This window comes from Erithacus rubecula, assembly GCF_903797595.1.
Source record: "Erithacus rubecula genome assembly, chromosome: 5".
NCBI classification, from domain to species: Eukaryota; Metazoa; Chordata; class Aves; order Passeriformes; family Muscicapidae; genus Erithacus; species Erithacus rubecula.
The window spans coordinates 30184294-30206705 of NC_136687.1; the positions used below are offsets into that span (position 1 = coordinate 30184294).

Here is a 22412-nt window from a genome sequence, read left to right on the forward strand (position 1 = left end):
CCTGTTATTAAAATCTCATGAAGCCAATAAATAACCCCAGGTGGGCTTTGATCTCTCTGCCTTCAGGCTTGACATTTAAATCCAAGAGTCCATAATTCTTGGTTAGCCTTTTCTTTCCCTGGATGGAATCTATATAAAATGCATGCAGTACTATGATAAAATTGTCTCCTGAGATCTATGGAAGATGGGAGAAGCATTAGAAGAAGAATCCAGTTCTACTGAGTTCCAGCAGCACAACAGGAGCTCAGCCCCTGCTTGGTAGCTTCTGCTTGCTGCTGGGTGAAAGCACAGACTCACAGAATGTTTTGAGTTGGAAAGGACCTTAGAGATAATCTAGTTTCAGCACCCCCTGGCACAGGCCTGGACAGATTCCACCAGACTACACTGCTGAAAGCCCCAGCCAACCTGGCACTTCCAGGGATGGCACATCCACAACTTCTCTGGGCATTACAGAATTTCTTCCTCTTATCTAATCTAAATTCACCCTCTTTCAGTTTGAAGCCATTTTCCCTTGTCCTATCACTGCATACCCTTGTATAAAGTCCTCTTAGGCTTTTCTAGAGCCCTTCAGCTATTAAATTGTAGCACTAAGGTCATCCCAGAGCCTTCCCTCCACCAGGGTGACCAACCCACATCCAAAGGCAAAATGAAAGCCAGGTTCTTCCATCCCTTTCACTAGCTGCCATATTTTATGCCTGTGTGTGATGTATAAGCATCTCTGGCCAGCGCCCTGCTCCAGTGGAGCTTTCTTGTAGATCACCCCCAAGGGCCAGTGCTGCACAGAGCTCAGTGGCCCACAAGACTCCAGGTTTCTGTAGGGGAGCCCAAAGGGTGGCACTCAACTTTCTAAGCCACAGAAGAAGAGTGGGGGTTTGGGTCATACTGAAATCAGTTCAAAAATGGCAGGTGCCTGAGCTGCTCAAAGTGACCTGGCTCTGTGATGGTGACAGAACAACAGCCTGAGCTGCAGGGATGGACAGCAGCAGGGCAGGCAATGGATTCTGTGTCACCACCTGGGTTCTGCAAGGGCTGCATCACCTCAGGGCCAGACATGGGCTGGATGAGCTGGGGACACTCTGCTGGGGAATATGGAATGCAGGCTTTACCCATTGGGCCATGCCAACACAGGCACATTTTGATCTGCTTTTCCCAAAGGTGCCACTGTGGGAGGCAGGGGAAGCAAGAAGGGCAGCAGTGAGGTGGGAGACCTGAGCAGGAGGTCAGAAGGTGGCACCTCTGACTGCAGCCTTGAACTACTGACCAGCAGCTCTGGAAACCTCTGGGAGGGAGGAGGCTTTGCAGCAGTGCATCAGCTACTCTGAGTCTTTAAACTTGGATGTGGACCTAAGGAATGTAATCAGAGAGCTGATTATAAATAGTTTGTGCAGTTGTTGATGAGATTAAGATCTGCTGCAACAGGCAGTTGGAAGCAGAGGGTTACTGCAGTGTCTGCTAAAGATGCTATACCTCCATCATCTATGGCTGCACAGCAAGTCTGAAACAGGGAAGTGCTAAAATAACACTCAAAAACTGGTCCCAGGAAGAGGGAGAAAGAGGAAGCAGCCTGGCTTACAAAACTGGGGATGAGGGACAAGGGGGAACAGGCCAGGGAGCAGAGAAAATTAAGGAGGAAGGACAGTCACTGTGAGGGATCCCAGTCCAGGCATGGGCCAGGCTTATCCTTGAGTTAAAACACGACAGTAATCTGCAATAAAAAAGACTCAATCAGCAAAACCCAAAAGTAAGGGAATGCCCTAAATATTAGAGGTAAAACCTTCAGGTCAACCATCAGTGCTAATTGTGTTCATGTGGCAGCATTTAATGGAGCTTGGCAGAAGCAGAGGGAAAAAGAGGAAAGGGAGAAGTGCAAGCTGTGAGTGACCCAGCAGCTTGAGGCACCTGCTTTAGCTGAGAGTTGCTCCCAGCCCTGTGAGATGGGCACAAAATGTACCCAGAAGCAGCTGATTCTGTCAGCCACCACTTTGAGCAGCAGCTGCTGCCATACCTGAGCTGTTTCAGAGAGCTGAGGAAAGCTCAGGAAAGTCCCCAGAAAGGCACAAACTTTGCAACCTCAAACTTTATAGTCATCCAACTCAAACTCCTCAACTTTGGAGTCATCCTCTCCGGAGACTTTCAAGAAATGATTGAACATGGCATTTAGTGCTATGATCTAGTTGACAAGATGGTAATCAGACAAGAATTGGAGTTGATGATCTTAAAAATCTGTTCCACCCTAAATGTGACTCTGTGACTTCAGAAGCAGAGGAAACAGCAGGAAGGACCAGTGGGACAGAAAAGGAGGCAAGGAAATGATGCTGGGCAGTATAGAAAGAGAGCTGCTATGGGTTTTTCTGAAGTTAGTATAGAAGACTTTTAAGAAGTAATTGTAGAGATACCAGGAGCTCTACAAGATTCTGCTCTAGAGGATCATCCAAATAGGGGTGGCAGCTGGGAGGAAAGTGGAGGAGCAGTTGCTGGGCAGTGGGGCAAGGATGGCTTTGGTGGGCATGGGGTCCAGGAAAACTCTTGAAAATTGACAAAAAAGCTATGCCAAAAAAAAAAATTTAAAAGTGTTTGGAAGAGAACAGTGAAGCAGCAGAGAGATGTAAGAGGAATAGAGCAGTGACCAGTGGTGAGCTGGGAAAGCCACAAGCACAGCCACCCCCAGGCAGCTGTCCATGGGAAAACCACCTGTGGGAGGCCCAGCAAGGCACTGGTGGTGGCCAAGACATGGAGCTCTTGAGCAAGAGCTGTAGCTGTGAGGGTGCCCTGCAAGCCCTGGGTCACAGACCCCTCTGCAGGCAGGTGTGCAGGGAAGGTGAGCCCTGCTCACGTCCACCACAGGCTTTGGAAAGGTGCTAAGGTCTCCCTGTGCTGTTTCCCTGCCAGCTCACGGAGCAGGCAGATCAACAGAGATTATTCAGGATGGAAGCTGGCCTGGAAGCTTCAGATTTCACTCTGTCCTGCCTCTGAGTACAACCTGGTTTTCAGTTTAGCAGGATAATGCGTCAGCAGCACATGAGATGGAATGGAGTTTGTGTCTGTGAATGAAGAAATCCCTGAGGAGAGGTGAGTCCAGACAAAAGGAGGAGAAAAGTACAGAAATATGGAGTATTTGGGAGTAAAACAGTAAAATCTGTGAAAATCATAGATTGGAGTATTTTACTGAGAGAAGCAGAAAAAGAAGTGTTGTGAGGGATTAAAAAGAGTGCTCAGAGAGATGCTACCAAAGCACATACCTTTTTCCCCTCTTGCTTCAAAATAAAATAATAGTTATCAGCCTTGTCCTAGTGACTGAAACACATACTGCAACTGAAGGCTGCCACTGGGTGCATGCACAAGTGACAACAGTAACATTCACAGGTGCCAAGCTCTACAAACCATTTAAATCAATACAATATTCCCATTGGTACAGTCTTCTGAAGCTGTGTCCCTATGGCTGGGTTTCAGCATCCCCTGGTGTGAATCTTTAGAGCTTGGTATTACCAGGTTGTAACACTACAGGAGGCAGAACAAAAAGCAATCCATAACCTCAAGGGATAATAATACCTTGGATATGTTTCTTACTCGAGGTCTAAACAGAGTGAAAAAGCAAACACTCTTTACTGACATAAAACATAGCAATAGAACAAGAAAAAAAAAAACCAAATTCTATGAACAGAGAAACTTCAGTTGACAAATTTCCTGTGGCTTTTTGCTTCCTGTTTATGTTCCTTTCATGCCACACATACGAAGGGGTGAGGTCTCATCAGGGTTTTTTGGGTGCCAGTGGCTCCTGTGCATGTTTCTTCACCAGGGGGAAGGTGAGTGACAGCTGCTGAGGGTGAGTTGTTCTTGCACTGATCATCACAGGCAGCTACAGCAGCCCAGAGACAGTGTTGAAACCTTTGTGCAGCTGAGCAGAATGAAAGCAATGCAGAGACACTGTGACCTTCTACCATTCATTCATTTTAATGATGGAGGTGATTTTTAAAAAAATCCACATTTCCCAGACTGATTATTACCCCACTAAACTTGTTACTATCTTGCATTTAGGTTACAAATATGAAGCTTTGGGGAGATTTGCTGGAATCCACACATTGGCCTCACTGTGGATTTGAGCTCTAAGCCATGTCCCTTGGAATCACACCTGCAATTGAAGCACAATAGCAAGGGAAATAAAACCCCATGGTGGTATCACACTTAAGCTGGGAAATGAGATTCCAGCATGGATGTAAATGTATATGTGGCATTGAGCAACAAGATATTTCTGGGCAAGGGCCCTGCAAAAAATTGGAGCAAAATGCCATGAACCTCTGCAACCCAAAGATAAGAGCTGAAAAAGTGTAAAAATGTAAAGGCAACTTCCTCTACCTCAGGCTTCTCTTTCAACTGTGTCCTGATCACTCCATAACTGAAGAGATAAGGTATCTGTAGTGGAGTTCACCATTTACCCCCTTTCTAAAACAGAGGATCGCTTGTTTTGCCATCTTGAAAAGTATTGCAAAACACTCCAAACACTGATTGCAGGCCTAAGTCAACAGCATTGCAGGCACTGCCCACTGCCAGGCTGATTTTGCTCCAGTCTCAGAGGCATACATGGGAGGGACAGCCACAGCCAAACTCCAGAGCTCAGTCACTGAGGTCTCACAGGGATTTTGGTTGGGAAATGGGAAAACTGAAACTCAGATCTAATGAGATAAAGTGAGATCCTGAGTGGGGGCTGGGAGGGGAAGGGGGGATAGGACAAAAGGCATTTTCAGGCACAGGCAGCCCTGCCAGCCTCATTGGAGAGTGAGGAGAGGCCTTACCTGAGGTCTTACCTGCCTGCCCCCACTGGCTGCTCTGGTACCTGGCAGTGCATCAAGCTCTGCTGTCTTACACAAGTTTAACTTCCAGCAGGGATTAGCTGGCTTTGACCTGGTAAAATCCAGACAACCATGTGGGGTCAGGTGGGCTGGGGGCTGTGCATCCACTATTCCCAGTTTTCCACAATGATAGAATAACAAAGACAGGTGGACAGCAGTCCTGTGATAATGGACACTCAATGATCCCTCCAAGCCCTGTGGGGCTTGTCCCAGCCTTAGTGTGCAAGCAACAGCATTGAAGACGTGGCACAAGGTGGGAAATGAGGATCTGAAGAGCACTGGGCTTTTAGGGAGAGATCATGTTTTCACCAGGACCATGACCAAGGTGGGACAAAGGGGCATTTTGAGCACCTCTCTTTTTTCACCTTCCTCATTTCCTCAGCTCATCAGGCCTACCACAACTGCTGCATCAAAAGCAGCATGGCCAGCAGGTCAGGCGAGGTCACTCTGCCCTTCTATTCCACTCTGGTGAGACCCCAGATGGAGCATTGAATCCAGCTCTGGGGTCCTCAGCACAGGAGCACAGTTGCAGTGAATCTATAGGAGAGCCACCAGGATGTTTAGAGGGATGGAGCACTTCTCCTGCTAGGAAAGGCTAAGAGAATTTGGGTTATTCAACCTTGAGAAGGCTTTGGGGTGACCTAACTGAGGCTTTCCAGCTCCTGAGGGGTACCTATAGGACAGATGGAGAGGGACTTTTCACAAGAACATGTCCTGACAGGACAAGAAGGAATGGCTTCAAACGAAAAGAAGGCAGGTTTAGATAAGATGGTATGAAGAAATTCTGTACAGTGAGGGCGGTGAGGCACTGGAAGAGGCTGCCCTAAGCAGCTGTGGATGCTCCATCCCTGGAAGTGTTCAAGGCCAGATTGGATGGGGCTCTGAGCAATCTGATCTAGCAGAGGGTGTCCCAGCCCATGGCAAGGGTGTTGGAACAAGATGATCTTTAAGGTCCCTTTCAACTCAAGCCGTTTGTTGTAATGAGGTATAAAGAATGATTCAGCATACCTCTGTCCGTCTCTTCCGGTTGGTCCCTGGCTCCCTGTCCCTCTTCCTGTCCTGTGACCTTCCCCTGTGACCTTGTAGCCCACCTGGAGTTCCTGTATTACCCCCTGTGTCCTTACCCCATTGGCTGCCATCCAAGGCCACTCCCATTACCTTCTCCTGAATACCCCGCTCCCAGAGAGGATCTGCCTCTTTCCTGCCACACCATCGCCATGAAATAAACCTGGGACCTGAAAGAGCCCCTTTGTATCCTTTTCTAACCCATGCGGATACTTTGTCTGATCCTAAGTAATTAGGAAAAAGACACAGTAATCATAGCAGCCGTTCTATCGATTCTATGAATCCAGACCCTGTGACTTAAGGAATAAAAGCAATAATGTATCTTGATCAGTTCTGGTTGCTACAATAGTTTAGCTGTGCTGTCAAGTTGAGGGACATGAAAGCAACAGTATAGCTGAAGTTCTTGACATGAGTAATCAGATGTGATGATAGGCCTTGTAGTAAAACTCTTCTCAGAGCTATCTTCCATTTCTGCTCCCTTTTGCACATGAAAACATTTAATGCACTGGAATTTGGCTCTGGCCAAGGGAAACAAGTCATTGACTGCACAGGCTGTGTCTTCTCAACTGGTGAAGTGAAATGCTGCAAGAAGTCACAACTGGTCATGGACCCCCACCAGTGGATGAGCAAGTGCTTGCAGATGAGCTGAAATGCTCTTCTTGGAAGAAGAAGAACAAGATTCCCTAGCTTGGGAAGAAAGGGGAGAGAATGTGATGAAACTGAAATACACAGTTCAGTCGGAAAAGAGTGGGGAAACCTGCACAAACACTACCAGCAGATCTGCTAGCAGCTTTTGTGTAATGTTCTCTGCACCTATTCCACAAACTATTTACAACAGGTTTATGTGCATTAAGATTTGGCTTGCCAAGCAGTGAAACACTACCCTTTCTTTGAAGCTGACTGGGAACTATTAACACCTGCTTATCAGACTTTTAGGTATCTAGCCCAAGGCTTTCCCATACGGAGAGCTCTTGACTCTTCAGCCAGATCCACTCACAAGTGAAATGGCAGTGCGGGAGGAAAAGAAATGCAGTGAAATTAAACATAATTGCTTTTTCTTCACTTCTATTACACAGGGAGCATGTGAGTCAGCATTTCTATGGAACTACTGTACTGTGAAAGAAGGAACTCCGCCTCAGCCTGGTAGCTGTCGACTCTTGGCTCTGCTTTTGGTATCTGCATACTAAAAATTTCCTGCAGGGTTGGTTACTGATTATAAGCATCATAGCATGCATACCTGTGGAGTACTCCTTTCATTAGAAGGAGGATTTGCCACCCCATATGTAATTACTGAAAGCAAGGTGCAAATAGATACCACAAGCACCTGAGTAATGTTTTTTAAAATAGTCCCACTATTGTTATGTATCATAATATACTACTGTAATCCAATTGGGTTCATGGGTGCAGGTGTCATGCCATGACTTACAGAGCTAAGGAAGCAAGCCTTCTCCTAGCTTTAAATTGCCTAAATTATTGCCTCTGATTGTTGTTGCTGCTTGAATACTAAAAACACAAGCACAAATTAATTGCACTACTAGAGAACCACTACACAAAGTAATATTATTTCTTGTAGCACTGTACAAGAGCAGGGTTCCCGAGACAGAGAGACACTTTTGTACCAGACACTGTAACACTGAGTAAGAAGAGACAGCTGTTGTCTCTGGGAACTTATTATCCACATAATCTGAGACAAATAAAAGTAATGAGGAAAACTCACAGCAGGCAGGTAAGACTGGGAAGGTAACTTAAATTTCCCGAGTCTGAGCTGCCACTGACTCCACTAGCCTACCTTAAGAGACAGTCACTCTGAAGATCAAGGTTGATTGATCTCCTGGTTATTTTTTAATTTGGGCATTTTAGCTCAGCCTATTCAAAACTCCCTGCACAGCAATGGTCTTTTATCTTTTTATCTGAGTCTGCCTCTCTGATCAGCGCTTGGGAAGTCAGCAGGTAGAGTGCATCACGAGCCTTGCTTCTGCATTGCATGTCACTAATTATAGAAGCCATTCAAAATAAAGCTCCTACTCGTGTTCTCTATTAATATCCAGGAGTTTTTCTCCACCTACCTTCCCACAACCTCTTTCTTTTAAAGTGATAAAGCAGCCCTGTCCATGGTTTTGAGATCACTTGTGCTCAGATACCAACTCAGAGTTTTCCCAGCTGCATTACAGCAGTTCTCTGGAGAACTCAAGGCAGTTTCCTTAAAAATATGCCACATAATGCCTCTGTAACCCTATCAAGATACCACTAGAAATGGAAATTCTGGGAATAGATGACTTAAAACTGATGTCAGCTTTTACTGTGCCATGAAAAATTTCTTGTTCACTCTGACACTGATTATCCACTGGCTTCTGAAAGCCTCAGTTATGCAGGCTTAGCAAACATGAGAGCAGGGCAACAGCCAGAGTGACAGAAATGACTTGTCAAAAAAGAAATGCAGTGAGATGGGCTGCAGGAGAGATGAGTCATGGATGAGCTGCACTCCAGAAACAGCTCAGCAGGGCCAGCTGCTGCCTTTCAGAAAATTGTCTTGCTGGACTCGACAAGCTAGCACTGAAGGTGCAGCAGAGGAGCTCAGCTTCAGCTAGTCCAGTGCATCCAGAAGATGCTGAATCTGCTTTTGCTTTGAGAGGATGGTCAGTTGTGCAGAGGTTATGGAGAAGCACACTGGAGATCAGTGTTGCCAGACCACATACATGAAGGCAGTCAGCAGACAGGACTTGTTCAGCAAAAATTACTCTTTTGTTAATAATTAAACACTGATTAGGAAAGGTAAAAGAGCTAAAGCTTTAAAGAGAGTTGGAAATGGATTTTTAACTTGTAGTGACCATTTTTACTTCAGATACAAAATCCTTAAATTAACTGTTTATAATTGAGTCCCTTTTTTTCTCTCTCTCTCTTTTTGTGGTCACACTGGGTGCTGTTGCAGTATGAGCTGGAGAGTGCACCAAGGAGGAAATGTTGGAGCTGTATTTAAATGGCCTTCCAGAGTTGTAGCATAAGAGGTTGCTGTGGGGTCACACAAGCTGGGGTACATACAGAGAATTTCCTGTTTTGTCAGCAGGAAACCTCTGAGGAGGACCCCCTAATTGGCCCCCCTATGCCTCCTTCACCATCAAAAGGTCAGTGAGGTGGCCACACTCCAGCACCTCTCACCTTGGTGGGCTCCCTCTGTCCTCCTGTCTTCCAACTTTGGAGGGGAGGAAAACATTCCTATCAGGAGGTGGAACTTTCCTCCCCAACAGATATCCCTGGAAAGTCTCCTTTTTATGTGAAAATCCACTACAAACAGGAAGGTGGAAAGAGAAGAGTGTCTTTCCCCTCTACAAAGAGAATTGAGCTGTTTTTAACAATAAATAAGTTTTGAATTAATAAATTAAAGGATGTGTTTATACATTATATGTAGCAAAGCTCTTAATATCTGGTTATTATTCTGAAGAAACACATTCATTCTGCTTTGTCAAGTCAATAGGCAACATATCACTTATCTTTATATTCTACCTCAGTTTCACTGGGAAAATTGCCATAAAAGATTTCACTTGATTGAAATGGTCCATTGAAGCAGGGCTAAGCAGGATCACTTTCAGGTGTGATCTGCTGAAGTAACCTACCTCCCATCCAGGCTTTCTTTGCCAAACTCCACTCCAGCTCTGAAATGTCAAGATGCTGTACATGTTTTTAAAGGACTTCTTTCCTTCCTAAACTTTGCTGCAAGGGCCAAGAGATGTGAGTAACCAAAACCATCTCACAATGTTCTTAAGCAAATTTCTGGTTCCCTTTTTTATCTCCTATTAAATAAAGTGAATTGTGTACAGCAGCTGAGTGGCAGAGCAAAGGGCTGAAATACTGCAGCCAAATAAAAGCAGTGACAAGTAACATGAGCAGGCACTACAGTCCTCAATAGCGTTCTTCTATGTCATTGTCCTAGGTTACAATGTATAGATGTGCCAAAAAGTATGTATTCTATCAACATCTGTTAAAAACCAGGTGGGACAGTGTTCTTCATCTTTTCCATGACCCATCCTTTCTTCAGGAAGATATCTTCTGTTAATGGGCTGCTGAATCCCACTGCATGACTGATAAAATTACATCATCCCATTGGGAGATGCTCCAGCCAGAGGGAGGAGCCAAGCCTTTCCTACCTAGATAAAAACTGAGATTTGGAACAACAAAGCAGCCCTTACTCTCTGGTTTCCAGAGGACAAGAGCTACCAGACCTTTCTACAGGATCACTGCTTTGAGAAGACCACTGCATCTGCACTGCTACCACCACCCCAACTGGTGGGGATGACAGGTTGTATTCTGACTCTGTCAGTGGTTTTTCTTTGTACTATTGCATATTTTATTTTTTTCTCTTTTTTTTCCTATTAAATTGTGTTTCTGACTTGGAGTCTTTCACTTGTTTTGCTTTCAAAACATTACAGTCATGTATTTAGTTTGGGCTCAGGAAACAGGCTCTTCCTATCTACCTGTCCTCCTGCAGTACCTGGCTCCAGCCAGACCAATATGATTAGGAAGGTTTAACAATTTCTTAGTAGGATAATGCCTGTCACAAGTTATTGTTTTATCTCTTGGCTCTTTCTGACCCAATTTGCTAAGGGCTGGATAAAAGAACAACTTTGTGAAGGTACTTGGCTTTCCTGAAAGTATAAGAGGCTTTGAATTGCAACATTTAAGTTTTATTTTGCAGTTTAGAGAAGCTACTCTTTAGAGATCTGGTCTGAGCAAATAGATTTTTCCATCTGGAACAGCCTTCTGCAATTACTACCTTAATTATCACCAATAAAACAAAGCCACACTCCCACCATCTCATTTCTGAGCAATCAGAAGAACAGCACAGCTGGAATTTGAGAGCTGAGAAGCACTCACTTATTTAGACACCCTGTTAAGCTTCTCATAGTTAGGTGTCCCTGCTGGTGCAACCAACCAAAACCAAAGGAAATATGCCAGGGATGAATTTGCTCTGAAACGCGTTCAGTAAATTCCCTCTTTGTCGGCGTGAATAGCTTTGGGGTGGTGCTGCCGGCTCAGTCCTGCTGCTGTCCGTGCTCCTGCTGCAGCTGCCCAGAAGGGCTCAGCCCGGGCTCCTGCCGCTGGAGGTGACTCAGCCGTGCCCTGCCAGGAACGGGCAGGGACCCGCATCCCATAGGAGCAGCCGGAGCAAACACACTGTCCTGCAGCCATTAGAGTGAGGAAAAAATGTGGGGAAAGACCACAGAAAGTTTGAGTTAAGCAGCCTGGAATAAATGAAGGCAAAGAAAGAGGGGTGAGAGGCTCTCCCCATCCACACTCTTGTGACTGGGTAAGGAAGAAGAGACCCAGCTATACCTCCAGGGTTCCAGCAACAAGCTTTACTTTCTATGAATTTTAACATGAGCATTAGTAGTTTTAGAACACTGCAGAAACACCAAAGCCCAAGCGTTCCTTTTATTTGCAATAGTATAAACACAAAGTAAATGAATAAAAATAAAAAAAAACCAAACCCAAACAACTGACTCTTCAAAGAATGGAACTGATTTCAGAAGACAAATTAATCAGAACTTCTTAAAAGGTTAGTCAACATTTTTCCATTATACTTTGGGTAATTATTTGTGTTACAGTAATATGCAAATACTTTAAATTCTTAGCCCTAAAAATCTCATGAGTTTTTTGTTTTTCACTTTTTTAATAAGAAAGGTGTCATTATATCTAGTATCTAAAAATACCAGTGCAAAAGATTGCATCAGAATGTTCTTCACAGAACAGATTAAAACTGAAAATGAATTTAACTATGTGTCATGTTTAAAAATGGGCGTAGGCATTCAGGAAGATGTGGGTAATACTACTGCTATTGATTTCTTTTCTTGATACTGGCCTGTAACATAAATTAACTTTCCTATTTCAATGTATCAGAAAAATGAACAGGTCAGCTGTAGGTGGATAGGGAAGCTTGAGTCCCAGGTCCATGAGAAAAGTCACCTTCTCCAGTTCTACTTATGAATAATCCCAATGCCTGTGACAGTGATTTTAGAACCAAAATGATGGTATAGTCAGCTCCACATTAAGACAGCATAAAAAACTCAACAAAAGAAGCAAGAAAGGAAGATGTCATAAATGTTATTTAACTTTTCAAAAATATTATTAAACTTAGAATACAAATAAAAAACCCAAACAAACAAAAAAAAACCCACCAAGAAAAGCCCCCAAAACAAACAAACACCCTCAAACACCCCCACAAAAAGCAATAAAAACCCACAAAAATGGCTGGCATATTGCATATTTATTTACTTTCTGGAACTTAAGGGATTCCCAGTTTGAAGTTTTTTTCTCACAGAAATGAACTCCAGCCTAGAAAAGAGACTCATTTGTGAAGGAAAGGCAGGATGCTAATGGAAACAACTGATTCCAGTAGCCAGATTCCTAAAGAAGGTGGTTAAAACAGTAAGTTGCAAACTTTGGCAGCTCTGCAGAGGAAAGGCAGTGGATATGTGATGCTACTGTGCTAAATTATCTGATTTTAAAGCTGCCACATTCTACTGAAACAGCAAAATCACAAGAGTTTGAAGTACCTTTTTGGAGGGAATGAGTTATTGCTGAAAGGTAAGCTTAGAAAATAAAAGCTGCCCACTCCCTTTACCTTTCAGTGTTAAAAAAAGGAATCACAACAGAAGATTTAACTTCTGGTATAACTTCTGACTTTGTGGTGCTAGGAGACATGGAGGGAAAGGTCTTTGTCAATGCACAGAATGCATCAAGATCCTTGAATGTGCTCCACTGAGATCAGGTGAAGGTGGTAGGAGGAAATGGCAAGAGTGAGCTGCAAATTCTGCCCAATGGCTTGGCTAATGTTTTTCAGGGAAACTGACTGTTTCCTTTGACCAAAACCAACTAACATAACTCATAGCAATGCCACTTTGTGAATAGTGTCCTCTGAATGAGACATCAAATTATTAAAACGATGGTATTTTTTCTACACAACATTTACTGATACAGAAACTGCAGTATTTTTCAAAGCTGGGTCATTCTGCAAACAAATGAAAAGCACTTAGTAGAAAAAATGACAGTGCTGAGTATTGCAAAAGCCAGCCCAAGTCACTCTACTCTTTGCTTGGAGAGAGATGCTGGAGTAGTATTTCTGCCCTGAACTATTTGCAGGCATTTCTACTCAGGACTTTTTGAAAGGTACCAGGTTGAAGTCAGTGAGTTAAGGGTCTCTGAATTCTTAAGAGAAATCAGAGTGCAGGGATTGAATTAAAGCCTTTGGATGCATTGAAGCCACTCACACATATGGTAGAGGTGTAAGTTTAAGTTTTAGGATAAGTAAGTAAATCAGTGTTTTAGTACGAGCTCTAATGCTTTTAGTAAGTAAAAGGTTTAGATACCAAAGCAGAAATGTGAGTTCTAATGAAGGCTGAAAAACATACTAATGTTTTCAATAGATGCTCCAGGACTATAGTTGTAGACAGTGCTCAGACATAATAGACCTATAGTAAGAATGTTGCTTATATTTTTCAGATAGAACAAGATAGGTCTTATGCGGAGTCTATACATAACCTGGTGTGCTAAGAAACTAGAATTCTAATAGGGAGTGGTGGTCTGAGTTTGCATCTTAGCTTGTTGGAAAGATTCTATATAAGAGTTTGTATTTGGGAGAGTTAGTGTTTTTTCTGCTTTTTCTACCATTGCTTTTCTTTTTGCTTTTGCTCGCTGTCATCATTCAACACCCGAGAAGAAAATAGGAGCTGCCACAGCAACATCAGCTTCCTGGGCCTTTGATAAGAGCAGCTTCTACTTCTGTTTGGGACTTTATACCAAAACTTAGCATGGACTTTGATATCTGTGACTGTGCCTTTTGAGGCTGATGTGCTTCTGCAATAAATAACCTTTTAGCAACTATTAGCTGCTTTGCTTGTTTAAGATAACGTGATGAAGTTGGTGCCTAGAGCACTGGAGGTCTTAACCTCACAGTACCAAAGAGCTTCTAGCCCCTAGAAATTTACAGCTTTGGGGGCTGCTTGAGGCAGAGTTGGTGTCTTTACATTTATAGACCTTGTGGAGTTTTTTCCTTCTGTGAATGTGTACAGATGTGTTTTTAGGATCCCCTGTGAACTACTGGCACATCAAAGGAGGATGTCCTACTGTTTAATTACCTGCTGCATGAAGATCCACCTCCTATTAGCTTTAAGTTGCTAGGCCACCTACTAGCTTTACTCAATGCTCTCTAGTTCCTGTATCCCAAAAAAAAGCAAATAATCCACCCCTACTCCTCTCTACACATTACTCTCTCTGGTCTGGCTGTTTTCTGTTGTTTATCACTTCCCCATCCTCTATAATCTTGGTCACTTAAGTGAATCACTCTAACATCAGGGTGGCTCCATATTTTTCTTTATGTTTGTTTCTCTTCTCTGGATCTTTGCTGTTTCTGTTACACATGGGCCAGAGTGATTGGCAGGAGGTATGTTGCAGCCCTCCCCATTCTATTACTTGCATTTCATCCTGCCATCTTCCACCAGATTTGAGACAGGTTTTGAGTGCTGAAACAATTCTACCATGAGTTTTGCAACTGTTAGATCTTATTTCTGAGTGGGAACAAGTTGGTTAGAATTTCTCACTTTCAATGTTTACTCCTCTCTAATCCAACCTGGCCATAGTAACTATTTTCAACCTGGTCAGGGGGCACTAATACCCTACTGTTATCCTAGTCAGACATTAAGTCTGTGAAAATTTGCCTTTAGCTATTGGAGTTTGGTGATTTTGCAGCTTCTTTTGTCATGGATTTCAAAGCCCCTTTCACTGTAGTCACAGCCTAGTCTGACCCTCCTACATAAGCTGTGGTCTGTCACTACCATGTTTTGCTGATTATTTCCTTTCCCTGCACATTTCAATCAACATGCCAATTTGAAGCCAGGTATCCCATATCCCTCATTCTCATTCTGCTGTGGCTTCACGGAAATTAGTCTCTTTTGGAAGTATCTGGGAGTATCAGCCAAATGAGTAGGACCTTCCTTGCTTCTCTTGTGCAGCTGCTCTGCATAAGTGTGTCTCTCTGCATGAGTGTGGACATCTACTTACTGCTGGGAATGTTTCTAAGGAAGTTTAGAAGGAGTTGCTTGATTTTACTGTCCTACCTGGCATCCTATGCCTTGCTTCCCAAACCTTCCTTGACTTTTCCTACTTCACTGGTGCACATGTGGACCTCAGTCACCTTCTAGGCCGCAGTGGGTTTTGGGAGGTGGTAGATGGCTCACATCCATGGTCTCTACCAACCAAAATTGTTTTGTGATTATGTTCTCAGTGCAAGGAAAGCCTTTTCACAACAGGAGGTCTTGTCACCCACAAGGGTGAACTCTCTATTTCTTTGCTAGCTCGGTGTCCTCTGCACATCCAGGGATACTGCCACAAAGGATCCTCAGAGCTCACAGCACCTGGAGAACAGCTCCTCCTCCATTTGCTGTACAGCTGGAGAGCACACAGCTCTTTAACCACACCCCTGTGCACTCCCTGCACTACCCCGGTGTCCTGGCACTGCTCCCACCGCTGCTGCCCGTGTATTATGTATCCACACAGGGAGCTGCACCTCTTGGCTACCTGAATACACGGCATGTATACAGCACATGTATAGATATGTGTGCATGTGAGTGAGATGCATACACCTGTCTCCATACAAAGCCTTTTGAAATTACTACATTTCATATCTCCTCCAGCCTCCAAGTGCTCTTTTCCTTTATCATTTATGGCTGGGGCTAGGAATAGTACATTGCAACCTCAGTTTTATTTACTGTAGTTTGAATCGGGATTATCAAAATCCTGTAGAAAGCTTTGGTCTCCACGTTGACTCCATAAATAATGGCAGTTTGTGAAATCTATTGAAATCCAAGAGTTCTCTCTTGAAGTAAGCCCGCCGCTTGAGCCTCACTGTGTTCAAAGATCTGATCGGTGACTGTCCTTGTGGAACTACGCTGTCCTTTTCCGAAGGCAATGACAGTCCTAGCATGCGAAACCAAGACTCCCACCTCAGCAGAGGGGCTAGAGACGCAGAGGGGCTAGAGACGCGAGGAGCCATTCAGGCGGTGCTGGTGGAGCTGAGCGGCAGGGATTCCTCTCTGGTCTCCTCGAAAACCTGCTTTGAGCCCTGGGTTTGAGGGTCCCAGAACAGCGCTCCCTCGCTCCCCGGGGCTGGGTCCGGTTCGCTACGTATTGGGGAGGCCGGGGATCAGCGGGAGTCGGTGCCGGGCGGGGGTCGGTGGCGAAGCTCTGCGCTGTGCCGTGCCGTGCCGTGCCCCGGCGCTGTGCCGTGCCGTGCCGTGCCGTGCCGTGCCCCGGCGCTGTGCTGTGCCGTGCCGTGCCGTGCCCCGGCGCGGCGGTGACGGGCTCAGCGCTTCCGCGCCCGCCGCAGCAGCCCTGCCCCCGCCGCCTGCGCGGCCGGCCCGGCCCGGCGGAGAGGCGGGGGGATTTCCAAGCGCCGGCGGCCTCGCCGCTTCCTCTCCTTGTTTTGCTTTCGATCTGGCCCTCTCTCCGCCCGGGCGGAGGCACTGAACTTTTAGTTTTGCTCCCGCGATTATTCAGCGCCTGTTTTCATTTCCATTTCGTGTCCCCTGGCAACGGCGGTAACCTTGAGGAATTATATAAGGGCCGCGAAAACGGGCCGGCAAGGTAATTTTTAATCGTTTTCTATTTTTATTTCCTATTTATTCTTTTCTTCTTATTTAATTTTAATTTTATTTTTCCGCATTGCCGCCGTTTCCGTGTGCAGCGGAGCGGGGGCTCCCGGGCAGATGCGCATCGGTTTTAAAAACAAAAGGTCGGGCTGCAGCGACCGGGGCCGAGCCCGATTCCGCCGCTCCGTTTGAGAAGGGGCGGGGGGGAAGGGAGGACGCGGCCGCGGCGCGGATGGAGCGGACGGGGGGCACCGCCGCTCCCGGGTGGGGAGCGAGCTGGGGCGCGCAGACAAAGGCGGGGGCGTTGGGTCGGGAGGGCCGCGGGCCGGGCCGGGCAGGGCAGGGCCGGGGGCCCGCACTTGTTGCGGGGCTGGCGGCTGCGGCGGCTCCGATCAGGGCAGGGCAGCAGCGGCGGCGGCGCGGGCGGAGGGGCCGCGGGCGGGGGTCGCTGCTGCGGGGGGGCGCTGGCGCTGCCCCCGGGGCCGGGCCGGGAAGGGGCGGGGCCCGCCGCCTCACGGAGGGCCCGTTACACAAGCGGCGGGGCGGGGCCGCCGCCCCCGGGCCCGAGCGCCGCCGCCCGCCGGGCCGGGCCGGGGAGGGAGCCGGGGCAGCCCGGGATCCCGCCCCCGTGAGGGCATGGCGGCGGCGGTGCGGAGCGGCAGATGGAGCGGGGCTGGGGGCGGGCTCTGCGGGAGCGGCGGAAGGAGGAAGTGGCGCGGCCGCTCGGTTCCCGCTGGAGCGGCCTCCCGGGCGGGCACGGCCGCCTTTGCGGGCGCCGTCCTGCCCCACGCCAGCGAGCGGGGAGCCGAGCGCTGCACGTCTGACCCCAGAGGGAAGCTGGGAACCAGGATTTTCTTTGTGCGCGGCACGCAGGGTCACGTTTCAAGCGTCTTGCGATGGCTGGGATGAAAGTTGCAAGTACCTGAAGGGCAGGACCCCCCGGCACAGACTCCCAGAGGTACCTAGGTCTTTAACTCCCGCTGTGATTAGTGGGAGCTAAGCAGCAGAGTCTGTGTCTTAACCTTACTTGTTTAGACACAGAGCTCAGATAAAGGAATTCCGGAGGGCAGAGCTCTCTTTCCGGTGAGCGTACAGTTGTAATTTATAGCCCACCATACCGTGCTAAGGTCTTGCAGACCGCATTCGCTTGAAGGTACGAGCAGTTGTAAATGAAGACCTCAGTTTCTGGAGGTGAAATGCAACATGTTTAAGTTTTTGGTTATTTTATGCGAGTCTTAACAACCTTTGCAGAATGCCTGTGTTAGTACCATAAAAAGAGAGTTGAGTGGAGCAGCAACATTTAAATTCACCCTAATATAGAGACAGTCACACGAAAGTAGCAGAATTGATCTGGGAGGCAGATGGTCTCAGTCTGAATTGGAGTCTTTCCTTACTACCAACCCTTTCAGATGCATCAGTGTCCTTCTTTGGCTCCTGTTGGTAACATGCTGCCAGGGAATTATTCATGTGCCCCTTTCTTGTTGCTGGTAAACCACGATGAAAGGTGTGAGGCACAGTTCCTTGTGGTCATGTGCCACACTGCAGCTCTTCAGTGAGGTACAGCATGGCAAGGTGTCAGCCTGCTGAGCCCTGTGTTAGCCTCTGAGGCTGCAGGTCCCAGGTTGGGAGATGCAGGTAGAGCAGTCAGTCATTATTATAGTTTGGCACATATATTAGCACTGCTACCCAGTTACTTGCTGATAGCAGAAGTGACAGATTCTAGATGTCAAGTGTGTCTCTAGAGAAGAGTTTTTCATCACAGGCCACGCTGTGTGAAAATGGCTAACCAAGAGGTATGAGAAGGAACATGCAGGCTTTTAGGAAGGGGGGCTAAAGGCCCCTTTCTCCATTGAGAAAAGGTCTTTGATCTGTGGGACCAAGTGAAGTTAGGGGCAGTTTTAATACAGAGTTGAGAAAATTATGAAGAAAAAAGGGTGTTAAGATTCAAGAGAAGAAAAAAAATTTTAATAAATAGAGTCTACATTAGAAGAATAGGCTTTATGTAAATAAATTTGCAGCCAGCTATGTATGCCTTCAATGAAAACCTATGCTTATATATACCACATATATTTATTTACGTTTAAAAACCAAACAGTGGGGAAAAGCTGGTGGATAAGGATTTTAAAATTTGCCATGACACTCACTCTCTCAAAGTGATGCATCATCACCTCCATGGTGTTAAAACGTCTCCATTATAGAATACTTGGAATATCAAAAACTTTGTGGATGCGTAGAGAGGACTGAGTTGCTTGCATGTGCATGATGTGGGAAACATTTTGTTAAAGAGGAAATAACTGTTTGGGGAAGTAACACAGCGTGCCACAGCTTGATGTTCTAGGCCTGTGTAGGAAGAGTAGAGAGATTAGGCTATATGACTGACTGTCCAACCTAGATGTTGACAATAACTGTCCTCTATTAAGAGAGCATAGAGAAGCTTCAAGAGTAGGAAATGGGATCGTTAATGAGAGGCCTCAGTTGCCCCCATGTAGATTATGGCCCAAAATGAAATTTGCCTAAGTGCCAAAAACCCCTACTTCCTGGGTGTAGCTTGTGAGTACACTGGGAGTAACAACTCTGGACAAGGTACTGGCCAGCAAGAATTAAGTTCAGGATTTTGCATTCAAAATCCTAGCCAATTCTGACATGACACTGGTCATAATGTCCTTAAACTCAATGTTGTTTCAGGAGCAGCAGGAGTTGTGGCAGTGTTTACTCTTCTGAAGTAGGGCTTCGTATAGCAAGGAAAGAAATTAATCAAATGGTGAGAGACAGCCAAAAGTGTAAAATAGTTGCAAGTGGCATGTACTTCTTCAAAGACACTAATAGTAAAGGCTCAGAACAATTGTATGTCATCTGTCAAAAATACCAAAAAAGCTGAGCAGGCCAGCAAGCAAAGTAAAGCAGCTCAGTACAAGTAAAAAGACCACTTTCAAATGTTCAGGTTTTGTCTTCAAATGGGAAAGGTGGAAAAGAACATAAAATCTGTGTCAAACATAATAAGGTAAGCCAAAGAGTCATGCTACTAAAAGGCAGGAGAACAATTAGAATATACTCTTTGAAGCACATCAAACTCAGGAAGCTTGCTGATAAGTTATCCATGGGTAGGAGGAGTGCCCAAGGAAGATAAAGTCAGTGGAAGAGTGAAACAAATTCTCTGAGCCTTTCTTCACCAAGAAAGAGTTTAAAGAGATTCTTTTGGTTGGTTGGTTGCCAAGGATTAGTGAATGAGACCAGTGAACATGGGTATAAATGTGAAACAAAGTGACAAAGACTAGGCCTGACTGTTGTTGCCAGGGACTTGAGTGCCATGACTCTTCTACGGTTCTCTAAAGATACTGCTGGGGTGTTGTCTGGGTGATGCAGCCTTTACTAAAGCAGGGCCAATTTCAAGGTGGGATCAGTTTGCTTCGGGCTGTGCAGTCATGGCCAGTTTGCTCAGTGGAAAGAGATTGCACCCCTCACCCCAAGACTGCCCAGAGCCATGCCATTCAAGGGATAGAGGAAGGGATAGGTGGGAATGTGACAAGTTTGCTGGTAATATTAACTCATTTGGAGCATGGAAATCCCAAAGGCTGAACCACAAAGTCTCCAGAAGAATCTTATTTTGAAAGTGTGGATGTAAGTTTGCAGATGAAGTTCAGTACAGACCAATTTCAGTGTAATGCACATGCAATCCTAATTTTCGGTACACAAAAATGAAGAGTGGACTGGCTTTCTACTCAGGAAAAAAAACATACAACTTGTATAATCCAATAAAAAAATAAACTCTGTGCCAAGATGTGGCTAATAAAGGACAGGACAGGTTTGGAATTATTAGGAAGGAGTGAAAAAAAGAAGTAGAAAACACCACCATGCCACTACAAATCCGTGTTGTTCCCCTCTCCTGATTCAGGAAGTAGTGAAAATTGCTGAGCTACAGAAGAATATGTCAAAGATTATGAAGGGTAGGAAGGAGCTTTTGTGAAAGAGTAAGTAGCTGGAAAGGAAGTGACTGAAGGGACTGTGCAGATATTCTTTAAAATCATTAGTGTCATGAAGAAAGTAAAGAGGTGAGATAAATGACACCCAAATAAGACAATTGGAGGCAACTTCAAAAAACCAGAAGTTTGTCTTGCACTTCATAAATTGTGGTGCTCACAGCCACTGCATGTATGTCAGGAGTTTACTCGGGTTCACGAGTGATTAGTCAGCCTTTTGGAGAAAAACTTGCTGTGCAACTTAGCAGTCAGGACAGTTCAGTATCAAATTTTGGGCACTGACTGCTGACAAAGAATTACTTCAGATGCTGATCAAGAATCATTGCTGAAAACTGCTAATAGAAATTTCCACTGAGAAGTATAAGCCACAGTCCATTTGCAGATAACAGAGAGAAGCAAGGCCCCGTATTGCCCTTTGTTATGTGAAACTTGTAGCATAAGATTTTATCAAACTCTCAGGAAATAGAAAGTCTATGATGATCCTGTTTAATTTGGACTTGCTACCCCGGTCATTGTTAATCAGACACCAGTTACAGTCAGGTTAAGTGTATCCTGTAAGCATTCAACATTGCATTGGGGCAGTACTCCTCCAAAAGTCCTCTGACATTTGCAGGATTAGAGCCTCAGCTTGTATTTTATGCATCATGTATTAAAAGTCATGGTTCGTTTCTAGGTAAAGATACAAAGCTAATCACATGTTTCTCTTGCTTATCTCTCTGTCTCATTTGTAAAGACTGCTCTTTTGAAACCTGATTCTTCAAAGGCCTCCAATGATTGTGATATTGGGGGTATAAACCATGAGGCAGTGTTTACAGAAGTTTTATGGTAGCTTGTGCTGCTACAAACTCTGATTAGGGCAAAACATTTCCGGTTTGTCCTTTGAGATTTCAAGTGCAAAACAAAACAACAAATAAATAAGTAAGCTGAAAAGATTCTGGATAGGGTAAATTAGAGGAACAGATTTGTTAAGGTGCATATTTCTCATGCAGGAATAGCATTATGCAAAATCTCATTTGGTGTAATTAAATATTTTTCTCTTGGGGTTTTTTTGTTTTGCTTTGGTTCAGTTTGTTTCAGAAGTTTTATTGGAACTGTGAGAAGGTTCTTCTTTGTATTGACTATGTGTAAACTCTTGTCTTAAGATTAAAATAGCCACTGAAAAAAGCCTGAAATAAACAATTAAACAGTTAGTGGAAGGGAATCCATGTTAACAGTTTATAGTTTAATGTAATCCTATGTGTATGTAAGTATATGTATGCACATATATACATATCTATGCATCTACACATGTAAATACATAAAATTAAGATATTTTGTATATAGCATAAATAATATTGACAAACTGAAAAGGTTTTAAAACTTGCTCTTACAGTTAGTACTGGATATGTTTTCAGTTTCTTGTGAGCTCGTGAAAATTTTCTGTATTTTTGAATGACCTAGAGAAGAAAGAAAGAAATGGTAAGCAGTACCACTGTAATGTTTGGTTTCTTAATTTGTAATATGTTGCAAGCCCAGCTTTCTGTATGCTGGAAATCTTCTGACCCCTTTGTTTGCTTGGGAGCAGATTGCATTAAATCAAGCACAGCAGTCTTCAGGGCAGGGCAAGCATTTTATCTTGTTGCAGCTTGGACACACTTCCAGGAGCAAATCTGCCTGCATGTGGCTATTGTTTCACTCCAGGTGCAGAATTTGAGTTTTAACTCTTAAGTTATTTTAACATTCAATTGTTGCTATATAGGTTGCTATCTTTAAAGATAAGCTTGGAAGTAATAATTTTCATATTCCTGTCTGCTAAAGAGTAGGGCAGATTGCTGTTTGATGTTTTTCAGCTAACTTTGACAGACTTGGTTTGTAGCTCCCAGTATATTTCTGGTGTTAGGAATGGT

General features: G+C 44.9%; 2 protein-coding genes across 4 annotated transcripts in view; both read left to right on the forward strand.

The window, feature by feature from the left end:
* The window catches only part of CASP3 (caspase 3), a 180485-nt gene that overhangs the window by 16939 nt on the left and 141134 nt on the right, over nucleotides 1-22412 (forward strand). The gene's annotated exons all lie outside the window — the stretch shown is intronic.
* The window catches only part of IRF2 (interferon regulatory factor 2), a 40056-nt gene continuing 33843 nt past the window's right edge, over nucleotides 16200-22412 (forward strand). For 2 of the 3 annotated variants that reach the window (XM_079305666.1, XM_079305668.1), the window contains exon 1: nucleotides 16200-16544. The gene's annotated coding sequence lies outside the window, so the exon portion shown is untranslated. Of the gene's footprint in view, nucleotides 16545-17369; nucleotides 17508-22412 lie in introns of those variants that run through there. The other variant, XM_079305667.1, reaches the window with a different exon arrangement.